The sequence below is a fragment of the Falco rusticolus genome, chromosome 7, assembly GCF_015220075.1.
Source record: "Falco rusticolus isolate bFalRus1 chromosome 7, bFalRus1.pri, whole genome shotgun sequence".
Classification (NCBI taxonomy): Eukaryota; Metazoa; Chordata; class Aves; order Falconiformes; family Falconidae; genus Falco; species Falco rusticolus.
The window spans coordinates 46252013-46277895 of NC_051193.1; the positions used below are offsets into that span (position 1 = coordinate 46252013).

Genomic DNA, 25883 nt, shown 5'->3' on the forward strand with positions numbered 1-25883 from the left:
TTTCCAGATCTAGGTGTGTGTTCTGGACATGTTCAGACTCCATACAACACCTGGGGTGCACTTCATTCTTTTCTGTTGCCTTCTTACCCTGAGAAGGAAACTCAGGCATAGAGGTCTCTTTGTTCCACTCATTGAACTGGATGATAAAACCTTTGTGTAAATATGTCTACATAGGTACATGGATGCTTCTGTTTTCCTTATTATACAGGAAGCTTGTAACTAGAGCATAAAACACAGGTAATGTTTAGACTGAATGTGAAACAATTCCACATAAAATTAAAAGCAAATCACTTTTTCCTGCAGTTCAGCTTAAAAAGAAATAAACTTAATTGAATATGGACAGCTCTATTTTGCAAAAATATTACAACCAAAGGTAATTTGTTTTTGGAAAATATTTTAGTACACCATTTCAATTTCAATGAGATTACTTACTAGAAAATTAAATACATTTTCTGTTAAATGTAATAACGAATTCCATTGTCTGTATTGCTCAGGCTGAACTACAATATAATTGTGTCTAATACAATTAAACACAGTCTCTATTAAAAGTAATAATGCAGTCTATTGTCTACATTACTCAGGCAGAACTACAATACAATTAAGGTCTTGTATCTAAGTCACTCAGAAAATACATGTGCCTTACTACATCCTCATTCTGAGCATTACTTCTTCACAGCTCTCCAGGCTAGTAAGTCTTGTTTGTCCTCATTCTAGTAAGTCCCTGTTGTTACCAGCTGGTCACAGACATGCACAAAATAAATTTAGTGCTTTTATCCCAGTTATTAGTGGACTCAAATCAGCAAACTTTTCAAAGCTGCCATCCAAAGCATTTCTCTGATTTTTTTACCATATCTCATGCCATTTAGCTAGGGCTATTAATGCTTAAATATCTTTTACAGTGTTCCAACTATCCTTCAAAGCTCCAGGGGTCCTTCAGTGAAAACTACTATATACTCTGGTTTTAAAAATATTTCTATTTTATAATTATAATCATTTATGTAATTTCTAATGTCTGATAACAGAATCTGGGTGCTATATTGACTATAATAAGTAACTTATGCTTCTTGAGAAAGCACTGCATGTTAAAAATTTTGGTAGAGTGACTGGTTTTACAATGCAAAACCAGAACCTTGAGGAAGAATGGGAATGGAAACAAAAAATGTTGAAAAGAGACAAATGTGATTTTGGTAACAGGTTGTGTCTAACTGAGCAAATATTCAGTATGCCTTATTGACAGAACACCTTTAATATTAAAGCCTTATTTCTCCTCAAAAGATCAGCAGAAAGGTTGGGAAAATGAAGAATCTACAAAAGTGATCAAAGACGGTGGAGGCAGAGTAAAGAGATGTGACAAGTAGTGTAAATACAAGTGAGAAAAACTAAAATTTCTTCGTATGGCTCAGAAAATTTCTGTGAGCATCAGATCAGTTCTGGTGACCCACTTGGCATAATTTTTCTAGAAGCAGAATTAATCATTGTACAAAAGGGCAGATCTGCTAAAACTATTATCTTATTTTACTTTAAGCCATTATCTAAATTGTAATTTCTTGTTGTTCTTGTTCCTAAAAGTGAATTTTTGTCATATGTCCATCCAATGACACAAGGAAAAAACTCCTGTTTCCTTTCATCCTCTCTACTTTATTCCTAATATTCTGTTACCTTCAGAAGACACTGAGGATCACAGTGGTATGGAACCAATGCACAACTACATTGCCTTGTAGTGCATTGTGTTAGCTTCCAGTACAACTTTGACTAACTGTGGAAACTTAAACTTTTTAACATTTTGAATAACGTTTTATCAATAAATAAGATTGTTGTTAATATCTCTGAGGCCTGGGTGGTGAAAATAAGAAGGCCTATACTGAATGCAGAACTTTTGCTTCCAGGTATTTACTGCCTTGGTTTTTATTCCACTTCACGACTGTGCTTTTCACTCATGTCCTCTGTTCCTGATATCTACCTTTAGAGAAGCAGCTTTTTTGGGGTGTGGGTGAGGGTTTATGAGGTAAGAGTATAGAAACCTGCAAGAAAAAGAAATAAATGCTTCTGGATATACAGGAATTATGGCTAGTTCAATTTGGAAATTACATAAAACCTGATGCAAAGATGTATTAACTCAGTTGTAGAAATATTTATTTGGGTAACTCAGAAAAATGCTCATCAAAAGTTTAATGTTTTAACAGTGTCTGTGATACAAGGGCATTCTACTGTAGGTACCTCTCTGCCACTAAGTCCATTTTAGCATTTCAATTTCAATTTGACACTTAGATTTCATCCCATTGGAGATAATTACAGTTATTTTCATTACTATAATGCCTGGAGGTTTCAATCAAAATTAGAAAGCTTTTGCCAGGTAGTATAAAAACATATTATAAGGTATAAATTTCCACCCCTGAGAAGTTTACAATTTAAATAGACAGGATGTACAATGGGAGACTTATTTGCATCTGCAGGCATTCAAATATCAGATCTTAAATACCAGACTAAGTGGCTTGACCAATTGGAAGTGGGAATTGAAAATACTTTTCCTGAGTTCCTGACAACTCTTCAAAAGAAAAAAAAAGTCTCCTGCAATAGCTACAGTGTAAAGAATTATTTGCAGTTTTCTAAAACAAAGTTCTGACTTGCATCTGTTGCTTGTCTTGTATTTCAGAACTGGCTTTGTCCCAGCTCACTGCTGCATCCACTCTCAGGACTCACAGATGCTCCTGTGTTATTCACTTTGATAATAAACCTCATGCCAGACCTGTAACTTTCACCACTATACTAATACTCCCCATATATTTTAACCCTCCCAAAGTATTATTAAACTTACCTAAAAATCCTCAGTTTCTCTTTTTCTAGGGCTCCAAAGAATCTAAGGACGATATTAGCATGGTGCAAATAATTCTCAGCATGAATCAACAATGTAATGTACACCTAAACCTTAATTTCAGTCATCAGTATCAAGGCAAAACCAGCTATCCAAAGGTAAGACATTCAGTACCTTTTGCAGTTCAGTGTTAGCAACTCGCTGCACTAAACAGTTCTACAGGAATGTGAGGACTGAAAAAGGCATAACAGGAAAAAGATACTTAAAACCATACAACATTTCCGATTGGCTAAATGACTCAAAGTGGTAATTTCATATCCAATAGGAAAAAAGAATAAAAAATTCAAAGCTTTTTGCACTGGACCTTAATGTGTCTTTCTGTGCATCATAAAAGCAGAATGATTTTATTACTGATTATTCACAAGGAGACTGAAACTAAAGCACTGAACAATTTCTACTTCTAATCACAGGACTTTCATGCTTGAACTTCACAGTGTGGCATGTATGTTTCTGTGGGTTTCTTTGTTGTTTTTTGTGTTTTTTTTTAATTTGATTCAGTCTTTTGTCTTTGAAAGGAGCAAAAACAACAGCTGATTTGCTTGCAGAATGTTTTGTATTTTTGGGGTGTCTACAGACATTGCCAGGAGAAATTAATTTGATGACCCTGAGACTGTAGCTGCAAGTCAAGCTCGCCAAAACCTGAAGTAAATCTGATAATCTTTGAAAGGACCAAGTTATAAAAATCAGGGTTATAAATAAAAAAGAGCCCCCTGAACATTTTCTCTTATAGGCAATTCAGCCTAAATCATACAGCAGTCTTTGCAACAACATGGAAGGAATGATTGTGGTGAGGCAAAAGGGAGAAACTTTGCCTTCTCTTTATAGTAGGTATTTATCTAGCCTTGTTACTACATCATCTGAGCCCACAAAAGTTGAAATATATTTATTCACCCAGTGCTACCGAAAATAGAAGCTCGAGTTATCAGGAAGTTCTGTGAATTGCAGGTAGTCACAGTGACAATGCAGGTGCTTGAAGACCTAAGCTAGTGCAGTTACTTTTGAATAATTCGTTCTTTCTCATGAATAATTACAATTAGATCATGCTATTTTCTCTCTCATGAGGAAGAGAAGCACATTAAAGCAATGGTACTGTGGCTAAGATTACAGGCTTCCCTGTTTTCTCAGTAACTTTTCTATAACCAGGAAGACACAGCCTGGATGCTGAGGCCCAGTAAGGATGATTTATTTGAATTTTGACACTCACATCTCAAGAGGTAGCTGTAACAAAGGATGACAATTAAGCAAACCTCTGTGAGCTTGGCTTCCTAGTATCAGTTATCCAGACACTCCAAAATCAAACTTCTATCTAGCCATCTATTCCCATGATCCCCTCTCAAACTGTAATAGTAGTAAAATAGTTTCTTTTTTGACATACCGCAGTCACACAAATATTTTACTGGAATATTCTACTCTGAGACTGAAATTCTTCATGTATGTGCATCAGCCTAGGACTGTTCACAAGAGTGTTTTAGGAAATGGTTCCTTGTATGCAGACCAAACTGGTAGATGAGAGAGGATGAGTGTAAGTGAGTAAGAATACCTGAAATTTGTTTTCATTACTTTATATTTGTTATTTATTATTAATTCACTATTATAAAAGTTGCAGCCACTCACTCAGAAACAGGTAACATTCCAGGTGATTTAGATGGTAAAATCCACTGTGAATACTGGGCAGTGAATTTTTGTAAGGCATACCTCTTGGACTGTACTTTGTTTTATGGACCCTTTGCTGAATAGTCACTATTAGAGACATTCACAAATATGTGCTTGCTTTGAAATAGCCATGAACAAAGCTCAGGAAGAAGACATTGAATTATTTGCTATGAACAGATTCCCAAATCAGATTTGCTGGGGAAACATGCTGCAGTTTTAGAATGTGCTTTTTAGTGAGAACCTAGTGAAGCAACATCCCCTTACACAGATTCAACTGCCTGCTCCAGCAGTGTGAGGGCCAGACTCACCATCTGCTTTCCCTTAAAGAGAAATATTTCTGCCTGGGCAGAAGAGTAAATTAGGTTGATGTATTTTTGATTGTGGGTTTTGTTTTTTTGTGGGTTTTTTTCTTGTGTGTGTGTGGTGTTGTTTTTGGTTTTTTTGTGTGTGGTTTTTTTTGTTTGTTTGGTTGGTTTTTTTTGGTTTTTTTTCAGTTACCACATTACAAAGTATTTAAATTTAGGATCTTTCTGTGATATTTTGTCCCAACTTATAAGCTCCATATGGTTCTTCAGGACTTCCCCTAGTTAAAATACAGCTATTGGAAAAACAGTTCTTTCTCTAAATAGGCAGAAAGAAATGTGGAGTCTTAATGAAACAGGACTAGTGACTGATGGAAAGCAAACACTGAATTAGATTCTGGGCCCAGATTCTGTGCTATAACCTCCTTTCAACTTGGTTCAGATGTAAGGTGTAGCAGGAATAAAGCAGAGAAGGTGTAAATCTTTTGTCACCCCCTATTTGGATCAGATAGATATCAGTCCTAAGGCAGAGTATTTGTGCAACTACAGGGTTCCACATGAAGCTTTGTTTTTCCTCAGAGGGCTCAGAGCTGCTGAGACTAATCCAAATGCAGACTATTCCTAAGAGTTAGCTTAGCTTTTGGGGAGTATTTGGGCTGCTCTAGTTCAGGCCCCATTGCTCATAGTTCAACTAGTAACCAGAGTGAGGAATTTCTGGCAAGTCTATTGTATCAGCTTTTAACTGCTAGAAAAAGAAAAAAAGTTTAAATTTGGTCTTGGGGCAGACGTCACTTTGAGTTTTGGCGTACCTATCTCTTTCCTAATATGTATATACTGGTAAAGATTTTTCAAGTGTGGGAAAGTGGCAGACACAGAAACAGCTGGTGCAGAATATTAAATAGGCTTAGAAAGAAATGGAATAAACTCATGGAAGAAAAATCCATCAAGGACCATTGAAAACAAAGATGCCGTCCCTAACTCAGAAAGTTTTTGAGCTGCAAAGCCCTGGATACTGCTACCGTATCTCTGTTATACATTACATTACACTTGCCCTGACCTTATATTATGCCCTAGGCATCTATCTAGGGCACTGTTGAACATAAGATACTGGGCTGGCTGGACTTTTATTCTGACTCATTATGGACATTGTTATTTTTGCGTGACAAAATCTCAAATTTCAATGACATTGCTCTAGACATCATTTCCATGGAAACCAATTCTACCGCAATTTACTGACTACACTTTTAAAATACATTAGAGATGATGCATTTGCATCAAATCTCATGGAAATCGACCAACACCTTTTGTATGTTTTTTACACTTCTGTGTAATGATCCAGGAATGAGGAGCTGTCAAGCTTGACTAGTGACTGGCATAACATGCAGAAATGTTATACAAGCCTCATACTGATGAAGTTCTGATTCTGCATAGGACCACCTTCAGAGGAAACAATGTTTTTTATAGTGCAAGACACAAGAGATGAAGGTTCAGGGGTTGTTCAGCCCAGAGGCTGTTTCTTCTCCTCAGGAGCAGTGTGGAACAGGCAGAGCTTGACAGGTTCTCAAGAAATAGCTGCTGTTACAACCACAGCAGCTAGTAGAGTGCTGTGACTGTGGTTTTGTGCTGCGAATCTCAATACTTGGAAGAAGTTCACATCTAACTGTATAACCTGCCTCCACAGTCCCTTTGGTCCCACTGCTTCTAATGGGATTACAGCAGGGATCGATTTGTTCCATAGAGTTTATGTTAAAGGTGCCACTAACTCAAATATTTATTTCAGACATTCCTTCAAAAGCTTCTGTGCCTACTGACACCTGCCTCAGTGCTCAGGGTCAGTGCCTTTGTGCCTTGTAAGTCCTGAAGGAGACACTTCAAGGTACTGACCTTTTTCCAGTGAAATTGCTGTTGTGTACATACATCCTCCTATGCACGTGAAAAACCAGGCATCACCTCTTTTCTCCCTAGCTGATTAATGGTGAGGATACATTATCAGAGCTAATAGGAGTCAAATGAAGAAAACTAGTCAAGTGAAACCCTGTAAATTGGTTCCTGTGCTTTCTCCATCTCTTCTAATACCTAATGCCAGGGATTTTCATTCTTGTCCAGCCAGGGCTAAAAGGGAAAGGATTAGAAAGTAAATAACTCCCACATCTGCAATAGGGGAGCAGTCAACTGTTTCATTGGCCCATTTATTAGCAGGACAGAAATGTAAATCTACATCACAGAAATGTTTTCTTCCTCCTGTACAACCTGTCATTCATCTTGGAAAAGTAGATTTGTATATTGGCTTTACAACTATACGTGTATGTTTGTGTGTCTCTGCGTCTTTGTTATTCTCTGCCCCAAGCTATGTGACCTTTACTGAGGTGAAATTATCAGTTTCCAAAGGGAATTTTGCTACTGGAAGGCAGACAAGATTTGACCTGTTCCTCTTGGATGTCCTATTTAAACCTTTCTTTTTTTTTTTTAGTTTAAAACTTCTACCAGTACTCTCCCTGTTGTTGTGCCGGGGGCAAAAGGGTCCTGCTTCAGGTGGCAAGAATCCTGCTAGCATAGGCTTGGTGGTGATCTGAAGACCTAGTTTCAAGACCTACTGAGAAAACACTGGGAGGCAATGTTCTGTCTATCCTGGCTTTCCTTCAGCCATTGCCAATGACTACCAGTGCTGAGAAACCTTACAGGGCAAAGCTGGGTAGGTAAGAGCAGTTCCTGGCTCTACTGACACCCAGATAACAGGCCACTGCTGTCACCTGCTTTCCTTGTTGTTTTCCTCTTATGTCTCATTCTCCATCTGCCACACAAATGATTTTGAAAATTCTGTAATTGCTATTAAATTTCCTCTGCAAAAGTGCCTCCAGTCTCCTGTAACAGAATAGATAATGATATTGATCTTTGCATCTGTACTTTTCCCAAAGATAATGGTGAGAAGTTGGGGAGATCCACTGTACCAGTGAGCGGTTTCCCCATTCCTAGTGGTCTGGTGTGTCTGTGACTCTGAGACTCTCTGCACACTGGGCTGCTTCCCATAGCATGTTATCATAACACTTTCTGTGAGATATACTGCAGAGACACCTAGGGAATGCAGGATTGATCCTCTGGTCAAGAGAGAGAAATGCTCTGGGAGAGAAAGTGCAAATCCATTTCCTATACATAGAAAGATGAAATTCCTCTACATGCACATAGCTTATTATTCTTGCAGTTGCTCTGTTTCTCTCTTTGCTTCTGTCACCCTGATGATAGTTATCTCCCAACATCAGTAGTCAAAGTAATCTCTCTACCTTGACATAGAATTTGATTCAGTAAGCCTATCTGTATAATAGCTATTGTGACACAGCACACAGTGTCTCAGGCTTTTCTTACTGAATATTTCACTTTAAAGCCAGATAAACTGTTTTCTTTCTCTTCTTTTCTCTTTCTAGTTTAGAAACACTACATTAACAAAATAAATAATGTAAAAAGCCTGGACTGTCTTCTCTCCTTTCTCCCTTCTCCTCTTAGTAGTAAATATTTGAAAATAATGGAAAACCACTTTCCATGCATAAAATTGCCATACACATCTTTCCTTTTCCCTAGCTAAAGAATATTAAATTAAAAGTGTCAAGCTGCAGGACTTTGTAATAAAACATTGTCAACACAATTGGGTTTGTCTTCTTGTTTGACTAACATTCTTCTTGTTATTTTTCAGTTTGGAGCCCTGGAAAACTGTAAAACTAGCTTCATTCTTTGTGTTCTTTTTTTAAAGCTTTACTTACTAACCTTCTAAACAAAAAAGCCAGTGGCCACATTCAAGCCATCAGCAGCATGCTCTTCAACTAGCAAAAAAAAATAGTGTGTGCCTCTGGATTAATAAACAATATGAAAGCACCAAATCACTAGATGTATCTAACTGTATATAACAAGCAAATATACCACTTACTGGACTGTAAAGCTGACTGAGTGTGAACAGCAACAAGCACAGTGGAACCTGACCCAGACTTTATCTCTTATTATCACAGCAAGAATAATATAGCAATAATAATATTATCAATGTACTCTCTTTCTCAACAGTTCTGAGTATCCCAGATACACACTTGCATGCAAATGCCTAAAAGCAACACCGTAATAACAACCTATTGTATGTTCCGCAGCATTCCTGACTGTCTCTACTGTGATTTTATCTATATATGTCTACCATTTGTAAATGACTATGGGAATGAATTGTTTTCATCTTATGAGCTGCTCACGAACTTCATTATCTTCTAAGAAGTAATCAAGGGACGTGACTATCGCCTAAACATTTTTTTTTTTCTTGCCTGTGGCACACCACTGCAAGAATAACATACATCAGAGAAAAAACAATGCCCAGTGATTACTGATGTTGTGAATATAGGTATTATAAAGAATGACTACTTCCTAAAGTTTTGTGAATACAAGAGGTTTTCCACATGAGATTTTGTGGCAATCACAAGGATGATTCAGTTTAACAAAGTGACTGTTTTTAGAAAACAAAAGACTGTCTCATTATAGCTTAGCTAGAATTGCTACATAGCTTCATCTGCAGAGCTAGGCTGGCAATACTGTCCATTTGCTGCTAACAACTACCCAGATGATCCATTAAATACAGAAAATTCCTGTAGCTGAAACAGTCAGTATTTCCATGCCAGTATAATCCTATTCTGCCCTGTTCTATCATTCTATACATCTCAGAATTAGTTTTTGTCTCCTCCAATGAAAACTATAAAACAAGAAAGTGACAAAGGGAAAAGAATTGCTGAAAATAAGTCTGAAAGCAACAATTGCAAAGCTATAAAGCCAACTGATCTCTCACAGGATGATAGCTTAACTTCTTTGAGTTAGTACTGGACAGTCTTGACTGTTAAATACTAACTCATTCATTCTTCACAGGACTAAAATAATGTTTCACACCATTCTTGCTAATTTGAATAGATATTAAAAAAGCTTCTGCTCCTTCATGATCTAGTTGCTTTTTCTACAATGAAACTGTAATACTAGTATGAAAAATTCTTGTAATGCTGATACGAACAACGTTGTCTTTCCAAGCATTAACCAGTACAGGTCTAGATATCCATCAGTCATATAATTTTCAGTTTATAGCTCAGGAAAGTGCATCATAACAAATAATGGTGAGTAAACCAAAACCACAAAAAGGAATAAATGTTCAAGCTGGGTCTAGGTTGCAAGAGATCCACCCTTACAGATTTGTGCTCATAATGTTGCCTCAGGCCTGGGACATGTATAGGAATACACTGATCTCCATGATTGAAGGCTGTGATGTCATGTGCATTCCGTGCAGAGTAATGTCTTTGTTTCTGTGTCAAGGGGGAAGTCAAGCTTTAAAACATTTAGCAAAAAGAAGTATCTCTGGACACAGTAAGAAATACTCTTCTAGCACTCATTTCACTTTAGTTAGATTCTCTTTTTATTTTCAGAATTGCTCAGGTATGAAAGCTGTTCTTTGTTCTTTCAAGAATGATGTCTTAATGGCAATTCATCACAGCAGCCATGAAATCTTGATGACAAATCCATAAACCCTGAAAAAGATTGTAGGGGAATTCATCTCCTAATTTAAGCGTGAGGTAGTCTGCTGCTTAATATAATAAAATAACAAGAAGTAATTTGCTGAGTAATGTGCATGGAGATTTGGTGTGGCTTGGAGTGTGCACATCTAAAATAAACCCTAAACCCTCAGCAGTTTTCTTCCCTTGTGAGCAATCTGCAGATCAGGTGACTCTTTCTCAGAACTCCTCTGACAGTTCACTCACTGGTCTGAATAGTCCAGTGCATGCTATCGAGCTTAGAAGCAGCAGAATTTTTCATGTTCTGACCTTGTTGTGACAATATAAAAAAAAAAAGGGGGGGGGGGGGGGGAGGGGCTACCCTGCAAGAAAAAATATGCTTCTTCCAATGATTTTCTTATGCTCGTATTCCTAATACCTGCTGTTCTAGTGTATCAGGGCTTTTTTTTTTTTTTTGTCAACAGCTAACAGAATCAGTATATTTTAACTTTCCCCTGAAAATATTTTGCTTTTCAATGGCAATTCCAGTTTCCAGCAAGTTCAGTTTTAGATGCCCTGATTTCCCACAGTCACATATCATTCCAGTGTGGTGACTATTTTAAAATTTTTTTTTTTACACAGAGAAACAAGGCACAAATATTTAAAACTAGCTGTTCATTGTAAGATGTCACACTATGAGTAAACCAAGGTTAGAGCCCGACTTCTTATGGAGTTACTTCAGCCTCTGATCTGGCAAAACATATCAACAAAACCATTATAAATAGAAATAATTTCTAGAGTGTCCCTCTACCTCTAACTAAATCAGATTTTCTAAATTTCTATAGAGAGACATCTGTATACTCTAACAGTGTTGTGACTTGGAAACTCCAGTTCTGAAAGCCAGGCTTTCATGCAGCCTCCAGTAAGGTTACCCTGAGTATTACCAGCTGAGGATTGATCATTGCACATTGAATTAACAAGTATATTTTATTTCTGTGAAATCTAATGAATGTCATGAATATTTAAAAATTAAAATTATTTTTCAGGATGAATACATTCAGACTTCTACTGGATATTTCAACAGCCCCAACAGCCCAGGAGGAAGCCAGCACACATGAATTTGGAACTACTATACATTCTCCTTTTGGTGAGGACTGATTATGCTTTTTTCTTTTTTTTAAAAAAGAACAACCCTCACTGCTTTTTTCATTACATATCTAGCATAAAGTTAATTCACAGGAAGCTCGATCCCCATGCTTTCTACACTTGTATCACTTCCATTTTCCAGTGCTCATGCTAGTTTGTTGGACTGGTGCGGTACTGTTTCTAGGTGTCCCGCAACCTCTGCTGCATATGAGCTGGGAGCCCACAGCCCCACAGCTGGGCTGCTGGGCAGCCAGGGCCAGTAACAGCCTTGCCAGCAGGAGAAAACAAAAGTATCCAGACAAAAGTTGCTCACAAATTATGACAAACCCAAATTGTCATATATCTTTCTTATGACTTAGCCAACTTAAGCAGAGAAAAATCACTTTTTCTGCTAAATCAACCACTGTCACAACCCTCTTCTGTCCACTTTTATGTCCCTGATGAGTAACACCTTTACAACTAATAGAAAGTTTCTGTAACATATAAATTAGGATTTGCAAAGTGCCTTTCCACAGTACCCTTCTTTTAATTCCCTCTTATTTATCATTGTAGTTTCTATATATCTATGCATGAGAGAACAAGCAAGAACATGTTACAGAAACTAGAGGTAACTGTGAAGTTTTCAATAAAACATGATTTTGGCAAAATCTGCCAGTTTTCTGAAATTAAAATGTTCAGGGGAGGTGACTTCATTTTGACAGAGCTGTGATGTGACCATGATGCTGTCAGATCTTCTGTTTGGTGCCCTGGGACCTGAACACCTGGCTCCTCAGCATCCCATCTGGTGGGCTGATCGGAACTGAGAGCATGAGCAGCCTGGCATCCAAGCACCCTCAGCTGCTTGTCAGCCCAGGCTCCCAGAACTTCCAGCTTCTGGGGCAGCCGGACTTACAGAGCACTTCTACAGGCTGCACATCTTGGGGAATCTGTGCCAAGACCATGGGGTTGGAGCTCTAGCTTGTTTCCCAGAGAATTTAAACAACTGGGAGTTTTGTCTTGAATCAACCCCAAATCACATTTCAAAGCATTATCTGTGAAATGGAATTCTCCATCTCTGCCAATCACATAAATTACATTATTAACCAAAAAGAAATTTGATGCATGCAATTTTTAGTAGTCCATCACCAAACCCCAGACAGTAGGAAGCTTTTATTTAATTTTATATATATATATATAAAAATATATATATAATGCTCCCTCAATATAAATGGATAACAAAAAATCAATACTTTTATAAATGCAAAGAAGCTTCCATGTTACAATTATAGGCACTCTTGGATATAGCCTACATACCGTAAGGTACTTGACAAATTTAACTTGGCTGTAGTAATGAGGAATAAAGAAATGAAATTTATATGTCAAATATGACACAGGAAATCTTGAGAAGAGCCAGGCTAAGTATCCAGATCTTCAGAATTCCAACCCTATAACTTATCCATGCATTTTCTGTCACTCTGTATTTCTTTACATGGGCTGTAAGGCTTGGTATTTATGCAAAGTGAGTGGAGACATGCTAGGTTATGTTCCCTTTAGTGTCAGAGAATACAGTGTTGGAAACATTCTAGTAGGCTGAATGATGAGTGATGAGTTGCTCTCTGATAATCAAGATGTCAGTTGACAAGGCACCTTTTCATCCACTGCAGTTCTGAAATTAATTTACAGAGCAACAGTTTATACTAAGAATTGCCTAAGTCAGCTTACCAGATGTCCACTGGAAATATAACACAGCAGGAAGGAAAAAGTCTTGGAGGTTCCTGGAGTGTGTAGAAGATAACTTCCTGACACAGTTGGTTAGTGAGTCAACCAGGGGAGATGCTCCACTGGACCTGCTGTTTACAAACAGGGAAGGGCTGGTATTTTATGGCTTCTCTGTAACTTAGCCAAGTCAAGTCAACAGGTATTTGAGGTCTATGGTAAAATCTCCTGAGATGTAGGAATTACATAGCTTCCAAAGATGAGAAAGTTCTTTATTCTATAAGATCTGGATGTGTTTGCAATGCTAATAGTTCAAAAATAAACCAGCACAATATATGTTTGGTATTCTGGTACAAGGCTGAAGAAGTTGCTATTGAATACATTGCTGTTCACACTACACAATAAAGACAAGGTCACATTATCATTCTTTCTGGCTTTCAAATTCAGGAAATTCCAAAAGAAACCAGCCTGGCAGCTCTGAATATTGAACTCCTTTGCAAAAAAGCTTCTTTCACACAATCCTGCCAGTGTGCCTTCAATGCCAGGCAGTGAATGGCCATAGAGACCAAAGTATCCTTCTGTCTGGAGGTGGTCTCTCCACATCAGAGGTGATGAAGGGCTACAGAGAGAAATGTTTGCAGTAGTGCCAGTGCTCAGCCTTTTGTGAGTATAAACAAGGGACATCAGTCTCCAGTGCTGTCAGTCTACCACTCAAGCTGGCATTAAACTCCCTTTTAAAAAGAATATATGTCTGATTGATAGAAAAGAGTTTAAGAAGGGTGAAACCAAGACTCTGGATGACCTAAACAAGCATAAAGAGAGCAAAGGACACTGTGCTCTACCTCAACAGTTTACTTCAGAGTCTTAAAAGACTATTAACAAATAGATGAAGGCAATGAGTACACAAAAGGATATTTTCAATGCTCTTTGGTACCACAGAGTTTCAGCAATATGTGATCAGTGAGATGGCTAAGCATGCATGGAAACAAAAAAGGGAAAACTGTTCAGAAATTGTAAGGAAAGATGTCAGTGTTAAGTTAAAGTACTTACTTCTATCCTTTCTCAAAGTCTACTGTGCTTTCCCCAAGGAACAGTTATGGCTTTTATAGTACTTAAGATTTTTGTTGCTGTAAGAACGATGATATCAGAATCAGGTTCTTAATAAAATAATGATCTATAAAGGGCTCAGTGGCTTGATTCAGGAAAGCACATTTTTATTGCTCAGTCAAAAGAAATTTCTTGAGTTGTGGTCGTAGACAACTTGCTAAAGCCTTACAGACATGAAGCATAGATTTCTAAATTTCTAAAACTTCCAGGACTGATGGAATGGAGGCAGTGATAATGAAGTTATCTAAAGAGTGGCTGGTATATTTAAAAGTATGAGAAGCTAGAGAAGCAGAAACAGCTGCAGCACAGGGAAAGAATAGGAAGAGCAAAGAATGAGTTGGTTTTTTTAAGAATACCATCTTGGTTTACTTCGTGCCTGAAGAATCTGGAGGTGAGAAGAATGATCAGCTCTTAGGGATCTGTACATCTAGTAAAGAAGCTATAAGACTGGCTGACATCACTGATGAAATCTACTTTGATAAAATTTTAAATGAAAACCAACCCAACCCAACCCAAAATCTCAGCTTCTATTGAACCAGGTTAAATAACTCTCCTAAGATCTCTTCTTGTTAAATTCACTAAGCTCGTTAACTACCTTCCTCATAGTGTCTGAAAGTGCTGAATCCCCTTTTGATTGGCAATCATAAGTGAGAAGACTAGGAACAGGAACAGAGTTATTATCAGATTAAAACTATATGGCCTCTCCATAAGATTGACAAGGAGAGTCCATTTCAAGTTGAAATACATGAGATTTCTGCATTTTTGTCTTCTTATCATTGTTTGTATAATAATAGCACTTACTGGATATACCAAACTGGAAGCTACATGCTCCTATATGTGTTTATGAATAGAAAGACAGAGCTGGTATCCCAGAGAACTTAACCCATTAAGTAGATAACGAGAAGGAAAAATCTAAACAGATTAAAGTTTGGGATGCCTGATCCTCCCTTTTTCCTAATGTGTGACTCTAGGGCAGTTCATGTATACCTGGAAGCTGCTGAGACCTAGAGTTGTAAATGGCTGAGAGTATATACTTTGTTTCTGATTAATTGAAAAATTCAGTTCAAATATTTTAATTTCCTTCTGAAAGGTATGACATACATCAAAGCCTCAATGAGAAAACTTAATAAAACAGATGATGCCATTCATGTGCAGCTCTAATTTTGTGACTAATGCTGTACACACATAATCTGATCATTTTCTGCACAATCTGTCCCCTTGGGACATTTGAAAGTGTTCTCAGTCTATACATCAGTAAACAAGTAATATCAAAAAATGAGATTCAAGAATGGGATCAACAAAGTTTACTGTTGTGCACTGTTATCTACTGCCTACATGCAGCACTAGGTCAGGTTTTAACAGTAGAAGAGATAGTAAGGTTTTTAACTAAAGGCTAGCTTCTAGAGGTCAAAGGTAACAGGAAATCTCCACCTTATTTTCCTTTTGAGAGAACTAAACACTTTGGAGATTCTTCAGTCAATGGAAGATGACAGATACAATTCTTTAAATAGCATTATTTTTGTGCTGAAGGAGGCAGCAAAGACACAAATATACTAGCATTTCCCTGTTACGTGAAAGTAGGACCAATAGCCTTGCTTGAAAGATTCTCTCCCCTTGCCCCAAAGGGATTTTGGTTAAAGTCAAAGCAAGGATATTTTGTTTAAATATCCACGTGATACTGAAATTTAATCCTGAAAAATAAAAGAGCATTCTAATACAAATGTGTGTCAAATTAGACCTATTTATACTAATGTAGCATGAAATTGGATCATCCTGTCAAACTGGAATCTCTTGAGCTTCTAATGTATTTAAATATTCTTTTTTCTTTTTCTGTTTTTTGCCCTTGCTTTTCACTTGAACTCATTTGTTGAGTGCTCCAAGATTTATGGGTGACGTGCTCAGTCTTGAAGTCCCTAGGTGTGTGCACGCACATGGATTTTTACAGATAACTTTAGCACTGTCATGCTGATTGCAGATAGAAAGCTACTTTGTTATAGAAGTGTGAGTTATGCATCATGCTGACATCTTAGTTCTGGGATGACAGGTTTCAGTGTTTGATGCAAGGCTGGAAACAGGAAATGTTGGGATAAAGCAGAAAAGGAGCAGAGAAGAGGCAGTGACAAGTCAGAAACTGCTTTCTTCGCTTAGTTCAGTGTATATTTGCCTTTGGGTTCTGAGGGTTACTGAAATATAACAATTGGAACTATCTGAAACCGTGAGTTCTTTGCTGCATCTAAGCTGTCTGACAAACCCTGGCATTAGCTGAACTTACTGATATCTGGAAATGTATAAAGAATATTTAACTAGAGGAAGCAACAACTGTAAACAAAATTTTGTCTTGGCTGAAATGTTAGAGCCCTGCTTTGTGATCTAGTGATAGATAGTATGCTTAAGTGGCCAACTAATAATGTTTTGCAGAGGTGCCTACTGAATGATTCTGCTATAATGTAATCTGAACAGATTCAATCTGGGAGGACATGAATGTACAGAGTTGATATTCTCTGAGTGTACATTGGCTGCATATACAGTAAAAGCACAGTAAAACATTTGTCTCCGCGTTGCACATGAATGCCAGGAAAAGTCAAAATTTAAAAGTTTTCTAATAGTTCCAAGTGATAGAAATGCACTTTTTAATGCCAAGTTTCTTAAGTCCAAGTACATCCAGGAGTTTCAATGTGTACATCACCTGTTCTCCCGTGAGAACCTCCTTGCATTTTGTAGGATGTCCCCGCCAAGACATTTCACCAGTCCCTTCTCTACTTCCTGAGACAGCTGGAGAAATTCAGGGGTATTCTAGAGATCTTTAAGGGATGATTAATAGGGAAAGTGCATGACCTGCAGCACCAAAGCGCTCCTTATACACCTGGAATGTCAGTGCATATTTACTGACATTTGAAAATGAGCCTTTTAATCATGGAAAGATCATTTTGCAACTATGATGAAATGAGGATGGTTTAGAAACCTGGGGATACTGGCAGAATCCAGAAAGGATCATCTGCATTACCAATGACAGAACACACTGCAGTCATTCTGATGCAAATTTTCTTCCTTTACACTTTTTTCTCCCTCTCTCTGTACCACAAAAGCAGAAACAACAATAAATCTGGATTCTCTGCATTAGGTTGTTTCATTGCTTTCCCCAGAGATCTTCCTCTACAGTATAAATCCATCATACTGTGCTCAGATTAGCAAAGTTACTTAACAGAACAGACTGTCCTAGTGGCACATTTATTAATACCATATATAATGAGAATTTAACCTTACAGAAACTTTAGTATCTTTATATTTAGCATTAACAAAAAAGGACTCCCCTCCCTCAAAACACACACAATCACTAGTGAAGTTTAGAGGGTAGCCCACTGCCTTCAAAGATGAATAATGTACCCAAATGGCTTTTAAATATCGTATGCTGGAAGCTTATAAACCACAGTTAATTGCACTCTGATTCCTGGAAGGAAAGAACACATCTATTATTTGTTTCAGAGGCAAGAGAATAATAAAAAGAATTATAAAAATCTGCCTGCTACCTTGCAGGCAGGCAGAAGGATTCCTGAACTGATGCTAGGCAACACTGGAGGATGAAAGCACCGACTTGGAACAGAGCCCTTGCAGAAATGGTGTTACAGCAGAATCCCACCAGTACTTTCAAATCTATCACAGCTTTCTAAAGCCACTGCATGAATTGCCTATGACAGCACAAGAATAGGTAGGCAGTGACAGATAGGAACTATTCATTTAAGAACACCAGGATACAATGATACTCTGAATGCTAGCAAAGTTGCAGTCAGTCTGGTGAGGTTACTGTACCTTTGCTTAAGAAGTTGCTCTGTAGAAATGCAAATAAACATCTCTGTTGGAAGGATTAGAAGAGTTATTTGGCACATGCTGTTGGGGAGAAATGAGACTGACCAGCTGACAGGCTTTTCTCAGATCTAGATGATAAATTTTAGGAAAGATATGCAAACCTTCAGTTTTGTTTAGCACTTTAAAGGCAATTTTTCACAGAAGTCTCAGAGGTAAATACATACTTGTGGGTTGTCTACTCCCTACCTTCATTGTGCTAGCTGAAAGGAGAATTGCATTGTCCAAACTTAAGTAAGAAGTGTTGAAATACTTGGCATATGGGAAACTGTGGGTAGGGCCTTCTCCAGGAGCGGAAGAGTCACTTGACTAAAGGGGAAAATGCTCAAAGACCAAATTTCACAGACATTACAGGCACCCAGGATATACTGTATCCTCTCAGATTTGGTTTCTGTCCTGTTTGGTATAGTCCTTTGTTCTGAGGTGCAGAGTATATATTCATGCACAGAATATATTTACGGTCTTTGCCGCAATACCTCTTAAGTTACAGGCCTCCATAAAAATATGTGTTGCTAGCTAACACTTAGGGACATAGTAATATCCAGCTTACTATGTATGCTAATGATATACTAGTTGGGTAGGGAATATCAAAGGAAGATCTCCCCTAACATTAACCAATATAGCTCACATTTTTCAGACTTTTAGTCTTTCAATATTTAAAATATCCAGAAAAAACTCAGTTTGTGACTCATCTGGAGTACTTACAGGTCCAGAAAGGTTATTTTGAAAGCTTAGGTTATATGGCTAATCATGTTGGTTACTAGAGGTAGTATCCCTTATGAAAGCCATAACTACCGAGATGTTCTTCAGTGTGCCCATACACTGAAGAAAAGTGATCCAGTAGTTTTATTAAATATTTTCCTTAGAGAATGTTCTACCTAATCTTCTGGTACTCCCTTTCCCTGTTACACACAGTCATTGTCATGGTATCTGACCATACTGCCTTTCATTTGGTATACATTATAACTCTTTTTGTTCAGTATAAAAGAAAAAAATCACTAACCACATCTTGAATGTTGTGTCATATTCTAAATGGGTTGTAGAATACATTCACTTTTTAACCAAGAGAGGTAGAGAATCTTCTGACATCAGACTCTGTCTTGAAAAATTAATTATAATCTTTTTTTCAAAGCTCCTATGCTGATGGGTCATGGCTGTGGAGGGAAGTGCTTCATAAAATCAAGTCACTTCTGATACTTGCCTGCTCCTCTGCTAAGATGACCACTGCCCTGCTGGCTGGACTTAACATAATGTCAGTGGGTACCTCTAAAGGGAACACAAAGAAACTCATAACAGCTCATCTTTTCAGCTGTTGGCTGTAAAAGATGTGATCTTTTTTCCCCTGGAAACTGTGGTAATTTTAGCCATGTCTTCGGTACAGCTGGTACAATCCTGGCGGTCATGAGGCTGAACTTAGGTAAACAGCTACAGGGACTATAACTGAGATTGAACTCCTCATTGGTCTTTCTGGTATAGAGTTCAGATATGAAAAAAAAGCCTGTAATGACAATGCAGGGGATGTACACACTTGGTTTCTAAGAACTGATCCTCGACTGTTGATCCTGCATGTTCCTGACAAATTTGCCCTTTGGTGGTCACACTATAACCAACATAGGTCAGATTTGAAATGGAAGCTGCAGAGTGAAAACCCCATATCCTATGAACAGTATCTCCTTCTGGTCTTTCTTCCACTGTCCAAAAAACCCCCACCAAGTCAACAAAAGAACAATTGTGTCATAAGGGAACACATACAAGCAGAGTCCTGCTGGTGCCATGAAATCTTCCATTGTGTTTCATACCTAATGTCCCAGGGAGGGGTGCTTGAAAAGAAATAGGAGGCTGGAGGTATAATAATAATGTCAGGTGAAACAATAAGAATAAGAAAGACTGAGAGAGATAAAGCATTTGAATGGAAGAGGAAAAGGAAAGGAAAGGAAAGGAAAGGAAAGGAAAGGAAAGGAAAGGAAAGGAAAGGAAAGGAAAGGAAAGGAAAGGAAAGGAAAGGAAAGGAAAGGAAAGGAAAGGAAAGGAAAGGAAAGGAAAGGAAAGGAAAGGAAAGGAAAGGAAATGGAAAGGAAAGGAAATGGAAAGGAAATGGAAATGGAAAGGAGACTGATAAGGGGAAGTAAACATGCTTCCTTCCAAAGCCCTTTCCCAAGGTAGTCATTCATTCATCGTTGATCCATCCAAGCCTACACAGCTTAATTAATTCCAGGAAAGACAGAAGCTACTTTGTAAACCTTTTGAGCTTGGGCTAATTTTAAACCTACTCCAGCTGAAATATTTACTGAATGTCTTCCTTATAAATTATGTCATATTCAAAAAGTGAAAATCCTCATTTCAGCATCATCAAGTCAAGTGGAAAACTGCAAATCCTCCAACAGAAAATTAGGGAGCATTTGTTCTGTCACAGCTCAAGTGTTCAGTATTTTTTTCCCTGGAACAGACGTATTTAGGTTTGCTAGCTGGTGAAACTACTGTAGCTAGTCTGCAGTGTCGCTGGAGACAGGCATCCTATGGCTACAAATGAGTGCATTATTTAATCATGAAAAGACAAGACTTTGAATAAGAGAAAGCATTTCTAAGAGAAAAGGACTCTGGGATCTGACTGCATAATTCAACCTCATTCCATTTTTTGAATGAAAATGGAATGCTGCTGAAATGATGTACTCATGCCTTGGGAGTGCCCTTCATGTACACCAAAGTACACTGATGTACTTTATTCAGTCTTGGGAAGAAACCGGCTCTGTAGATAAGAGGACAGGAAAATATGCTCTCTGAGCATTTAACAACATTAATTGCTTCATGTCACATTAGAAGGTTACATACTTAGTCCGGTTTGCAAAGTAGGTTAGGTAGTAGCACTGTTTCAAGCTTTGGGGTCATCTGAAATCTTTTCAAGGGGCTTGATTTTTAAAAGGTATTTAAGTATTTAAAAAATACCTTCAAAACAAAAGTTTTTTGAAAGTACCTCTGCAATAACATTCTGTTTTGAAATCTAAGACTACCAAATCATTAGATGTGTGAACTTTTATATTGAATACTACCATTTTACTCATGTAAATGCAAGACAAAGGTTTTGTAAGTTATCTAGAAGTGACTTGGCAATAAAAGACCTGGTAAAGCTGTGTGGAAGCCTAAGCATCAAGTACCTGTCACAACCAACTACCAAATGGCACTTTGAATGTTCTTCATTTTCTCTTGCCCTTTGCGTTTCCTCTTATCTGTATTTGATTTTTTACTCCAGTTTTAGCAAATCCAGTTTTTACCAGTGCAGTCATTAAGACTAAAACCAGTTAAGAATGGATACACCCTATAATACTGTAAAAGAAGTAGCAGATTTAGGAAACTTCGTGAGCATGGGGAAGTAATTTAGAAATATATCAGCAATGCAAAAGATTGGAACTTCCTCAGAAAGAAAGTAAAACTTGTATCTTTACAAACTGTAGAAAATGCTTCTTTTGTGCGGTTCCTGAAAGGTGGCAACATTACCTTAAGTTGGAACAGGAAGAGAAGCTTCACATCTTGGTTAATTTTTGATGTGTGAAGCATGATGTGAGAATATGGCTCTGTTAGGTTGTTAAGGCTTGCATGCCCATCCAAGTCCACACAAATGACTGAGTCTCTGCTATGGAAGAATAAAAGAGCCTAAGATTAGTACTTAATCACCTTTCACTACACCTTTCAGTTAACATCTCTCTACTGCTTGCCAGTCTCCTTGCCAGTGGCCACCATGGTTCATAGCTCAGCCAAATTTTGGCAAAGAGGATAAATGTAGTCTAAGAATAGAGAAAATGGCAATTCCTATGCTAAGGCCCAAGCAGATCACATTCTATTTGGCACCCTGCTTCAGGAGCTGATTCTGCAGCAAGTTTTGTATTGGTCTTTGTAGGTTGCATCAGTGTTTTAGAGAAAAATATGCAGTGTAGTTAGGGGAACATTTCCTCCAGGAGCAATAGACTCTCAGTGTTAAATTGAACAGTTTAGAAGCAGAGAATTAAAATTTGCTAGCCCTCCTCTTTCACAACATCCAATATACAAAAAGAGTGCAAATGTTTAGATTACCTGTTACTTTTGTCTCTAGCTTTTGAGACCAATAACTCAAGTATAATATATCTAGGAATGAAAAGGCTACAAGGTGCTTACAGTAGTGTATTGTCACATTTGGAGTGCTATCACACTGATTTCTATATGATCAAAAAGAATTAAAAATCCATTTAGACCTGTGGCAAACAGGCTGTGCAGTGGACAATATTGTATAGTCTCATTTACCAAAAAAAAACGCAGGTGTCGGCTGCTTTGAAGTTTACTTTGATCTTACTGAGACCTACAACCTGGCATATAGCCAAAGAAAGGGAGACTCCACAAATGAAAAATTGAGCACCAGAATTTCATAGTATCAAGAACACAGACAGAGAGAAGCTGAGATTGTTAGGAAGTAAAGATTCATTTTATAAACACTAAACATTGAGTGGTACATCACAAGACATAAGAATAAATAGACTGTGGTGCTGAATCCCCTGTTATGCTTTGAACTTGCTATTAAGATTAACCAATAATTATAAATAGCCTCCTGAAATCACATCATTCACTGCACATTTCAGGTCCCAAAAGGAAAGAAATACAGATAGTAAGACTAATCAGGAATGAACTCAGACAACCTTCAGTCTCAAACTGTGATTGTATGTATGACATTCCCCCCCTGCCCCGCCCAAGTTACACATTTCAATGATGTTTTTAAAAAATATCCTCAATTCACTATCACAATTATTGCTCCATTTTTTTCTTCCTGAAGTCTTGGCTTTTTAACTCCTCATCTTGTCCCCCCTCTTTGAAACCACTAGTACGTTATTTTACCAAACTACTTTAAAAGAAAATCTCTAATTCACCATGCATGTCTGCCTGCAGTTTCACAATCGTGCTGATACAAAATCCTCATCTTTTAATAGAATAAAAATATGTTGATTTTTCTCAACGTATAGACATTACACACAAATAATTTTAGGTACTTTTATGGAGTTACTGATTCTTTACCCTAAATTGAATCCCTGTTCTAACACTTTCTTTTTGTCCCATTATAGGCTGGAAGATCTTAGAACAGAGTTTCTACCTGCTTTTCCTTCACTTCCTCTGTCCTGCAAAAGCTTCTTTGCCTGCTTTTGGCATAATTCATCCACATGGACTGTCTGACATTTGACTGTGATCATTACCTCCAACAGGGAAGGAGACTTGATTATTAACAGGTGGGCTGGAACTTTTATTCCTTAAAGTAAGTTACCCTCTCTAACAGACGCTTCCTCATTTTAAGGGTACCTAATTTAATACTTGGTGACTAATTTGCTGAAGTGTGGATGACTAGCAAACGGAGCAGGTGTCAGTGGCAGATACATTGGTATCAAATATTAAATACTCTGGAACACACTTTTGTTTCTTGAGTTGGACACCCAAGGCTAATTCAGAATAGCACATCTGTGCCTTTGCTTCGCATGTGTAATATGGAGCTGTAATACAATTCTCTTCACAGAACTGATATAAATATTAATGTTTTGCCTAAGAACGGAGACACGGAGTTATGAATACAGTAGATTGGCCTTTAATTTGATATTCAGTGAAGATATTGGGTGGCATATAGTAAATAAAGCATGGGAGACTGTGCAATAAATGGTGAAAATTAAAAGCAGTATCGAATAGTTACCATTCAGCAAGTACTATCCAATCTGTGCACTGAATTAGTCAGGGAACCTATGGGAAACATTTGATCTTGTGATTAAGGACTATCATAAAGGCATATGCAGAAAGGATCTGAATAAGGATTGCACTGGAAACCTTAATTCTGGCATGTCCTAACTTTGGAGTGTTGGATTTTGCAAACTTGATGTTTGTTTGGGGTTTTTTTAATGTAATTTTCAGGAGATAGGCAATATATATATATATTTGCAATATACTTGCATTTGTTTATACTAAACTGCTACTGCACTCACAGCTTCTGAGGAGAGGAACTTTATTGTCAAGGGCATCAGTGAATGATAAAATATCATTGAAATCACAAAGGAGAATGGCATCCCCTAAGCAGACATACTGAACATTGTCAGAATAACAATAAGATGTAAGAAAGCCATGGCCCATTGTGTATCTGTTACAAGAAAAGTTTCTTTCTTGTGAGAAGCCCTGTTACTTAAGAAATTTTAGGAGAAACACTGTAAAATGTATGAATGAGAATGACCTTGTTTTGGCAGAGAAGAAGAAAAGGCCTGATAGAATCTGAAAGGTCTGTTTCTAACTCACATCTCAGCACTGTTTCAATCGGCTGTTGCCCAGGGCTGATTCACTGTTACATATGTTACTGTTCTCTCTAGTATGGGGTTGAGCTTAATTAAACATGGAAGGGCTTATAAGTAAAGGCTCCAATCCCTAGGCAGGGAACATTTTGCTTAGGATCACTGACATGGTTCCTCACATGGTCCTTACAGAGGTTCTCTGAGGATTATAATTATCTGGTATCATAGCTCTTGTGCCACACTATTGCACAGTCTGAGGGTAACCTATACCTGGTTCTGATTTACCTGAAGGTTCAGGTCAGCTGCAGGGCTGACCTGATAGGCTTCTGCTATGAAAAACCTGGAAGGGGATTTCTAATGTGAATAGTCATGTCTGTACTATTAGTGAATTATGACACAAAAGCATCATTTGGGATTGGGTCCTATTGTTTTTACAGCTGTGTTTTTCCATGTCCAGAAGTCAGCCCTTGCCAGCAAAAACTCATCTCAAAGCAAATCTCAAAGTCAGACTAATGAAGCTATATGCAGATGAAGCTATACAATGCCATATATTTAGGACTCGCTTATAAGGGGAAGTAAGTGTGTAGTGCAATCCACATAACATCCACATCTCCCATGACATACACTTGTAGTGAAGGCAACACATCACCATCCAAACATGCTAGACATAGGCCTGAATGGCAGTATATGTGTGTTGTTTCAGCACTGGAATTACATTAGTTATACAAACCAAGAAGAAAGGCTAATTAGCTTCAGTGTAGTACTGTGCTGATATACTAATAGTACTTTAGAGCTAATAGTTTAGCTGAGGATTGTGTTGTATTATGTGTGCAAACCAACATATTTAGTGGTGTTTGTCTTCAGAATGCTTCCTTGCTTCATGCAGACATTTCATAGAAGTGCTTTTGTCTTCACTCAGATGCACCTTCCATCATAAAAAGTCACTTAGCCAGCAGAAAATGTGCCTTTAAGTAGTTGTGATTAATTAAAAAAAAAATTGGTTCCTAGTACACAAGCCTCACAGCTGTTACTACTAAATTCCAGTCCAAATTCTAGAAACCTATATACTATGATGTGCAAAATTAAGGTGTTCATTGCACTCCTCTCATCCCAGACATTTAGGACACATAGATATTTACAAGGTACAACTGGCACAGCATATTGTGGAGCTAATCATTATGTAAATGAATTAATTTTTAGGTCAGCAAATTGACAGACAGACTACAGTTGTTCTAGTCTCCATTTGAATTATACTATTTATTTCTTCAAACTTCTAATTTTAGAAATGGAAACAAATAATCTGAACATTACAGATTCACAGGTATTCTAAAAACTTAACCATTTCTGTTCTGTGCACAGCATACTTTGTGACTTTGTCAGTTTGCTTTCCTTAAAGACATCTAAAATGGCAAGAAAACTTGTCTGATCTTTCTAGTAAACACAGCTTCACACGTAGGGACAGTTTTATAGTGTA

At 37.6% G+C, this 25883-nt stretch overlaps 1 long non-coding RNA gene across 1 annotated transcript in view; it reads left to right on the forward strand.

Annotated features, from left to right (window-relative positions):
* LOC119151864 overlaps positions 1 to 25883 on the forward strand; it is a 33936-nt gene that overhangs the window by 4286 nt on the left and 3767 nt on the right. Inside the window, exons 2-4 of the long non-coding RNA XR_005105582.1 lie at positions 2845 to 2970; positions 11369 to 11469; positions 23213 to 23374. This is a non-coding gene — a long non-coding RNA (uncharacterized LOC119151864). The remainder of the gene's footprint in view (positions 1 to 2844; positions 2971 to 11368; positions 11470 to 23212; positions 23375 to 25883) is intronic.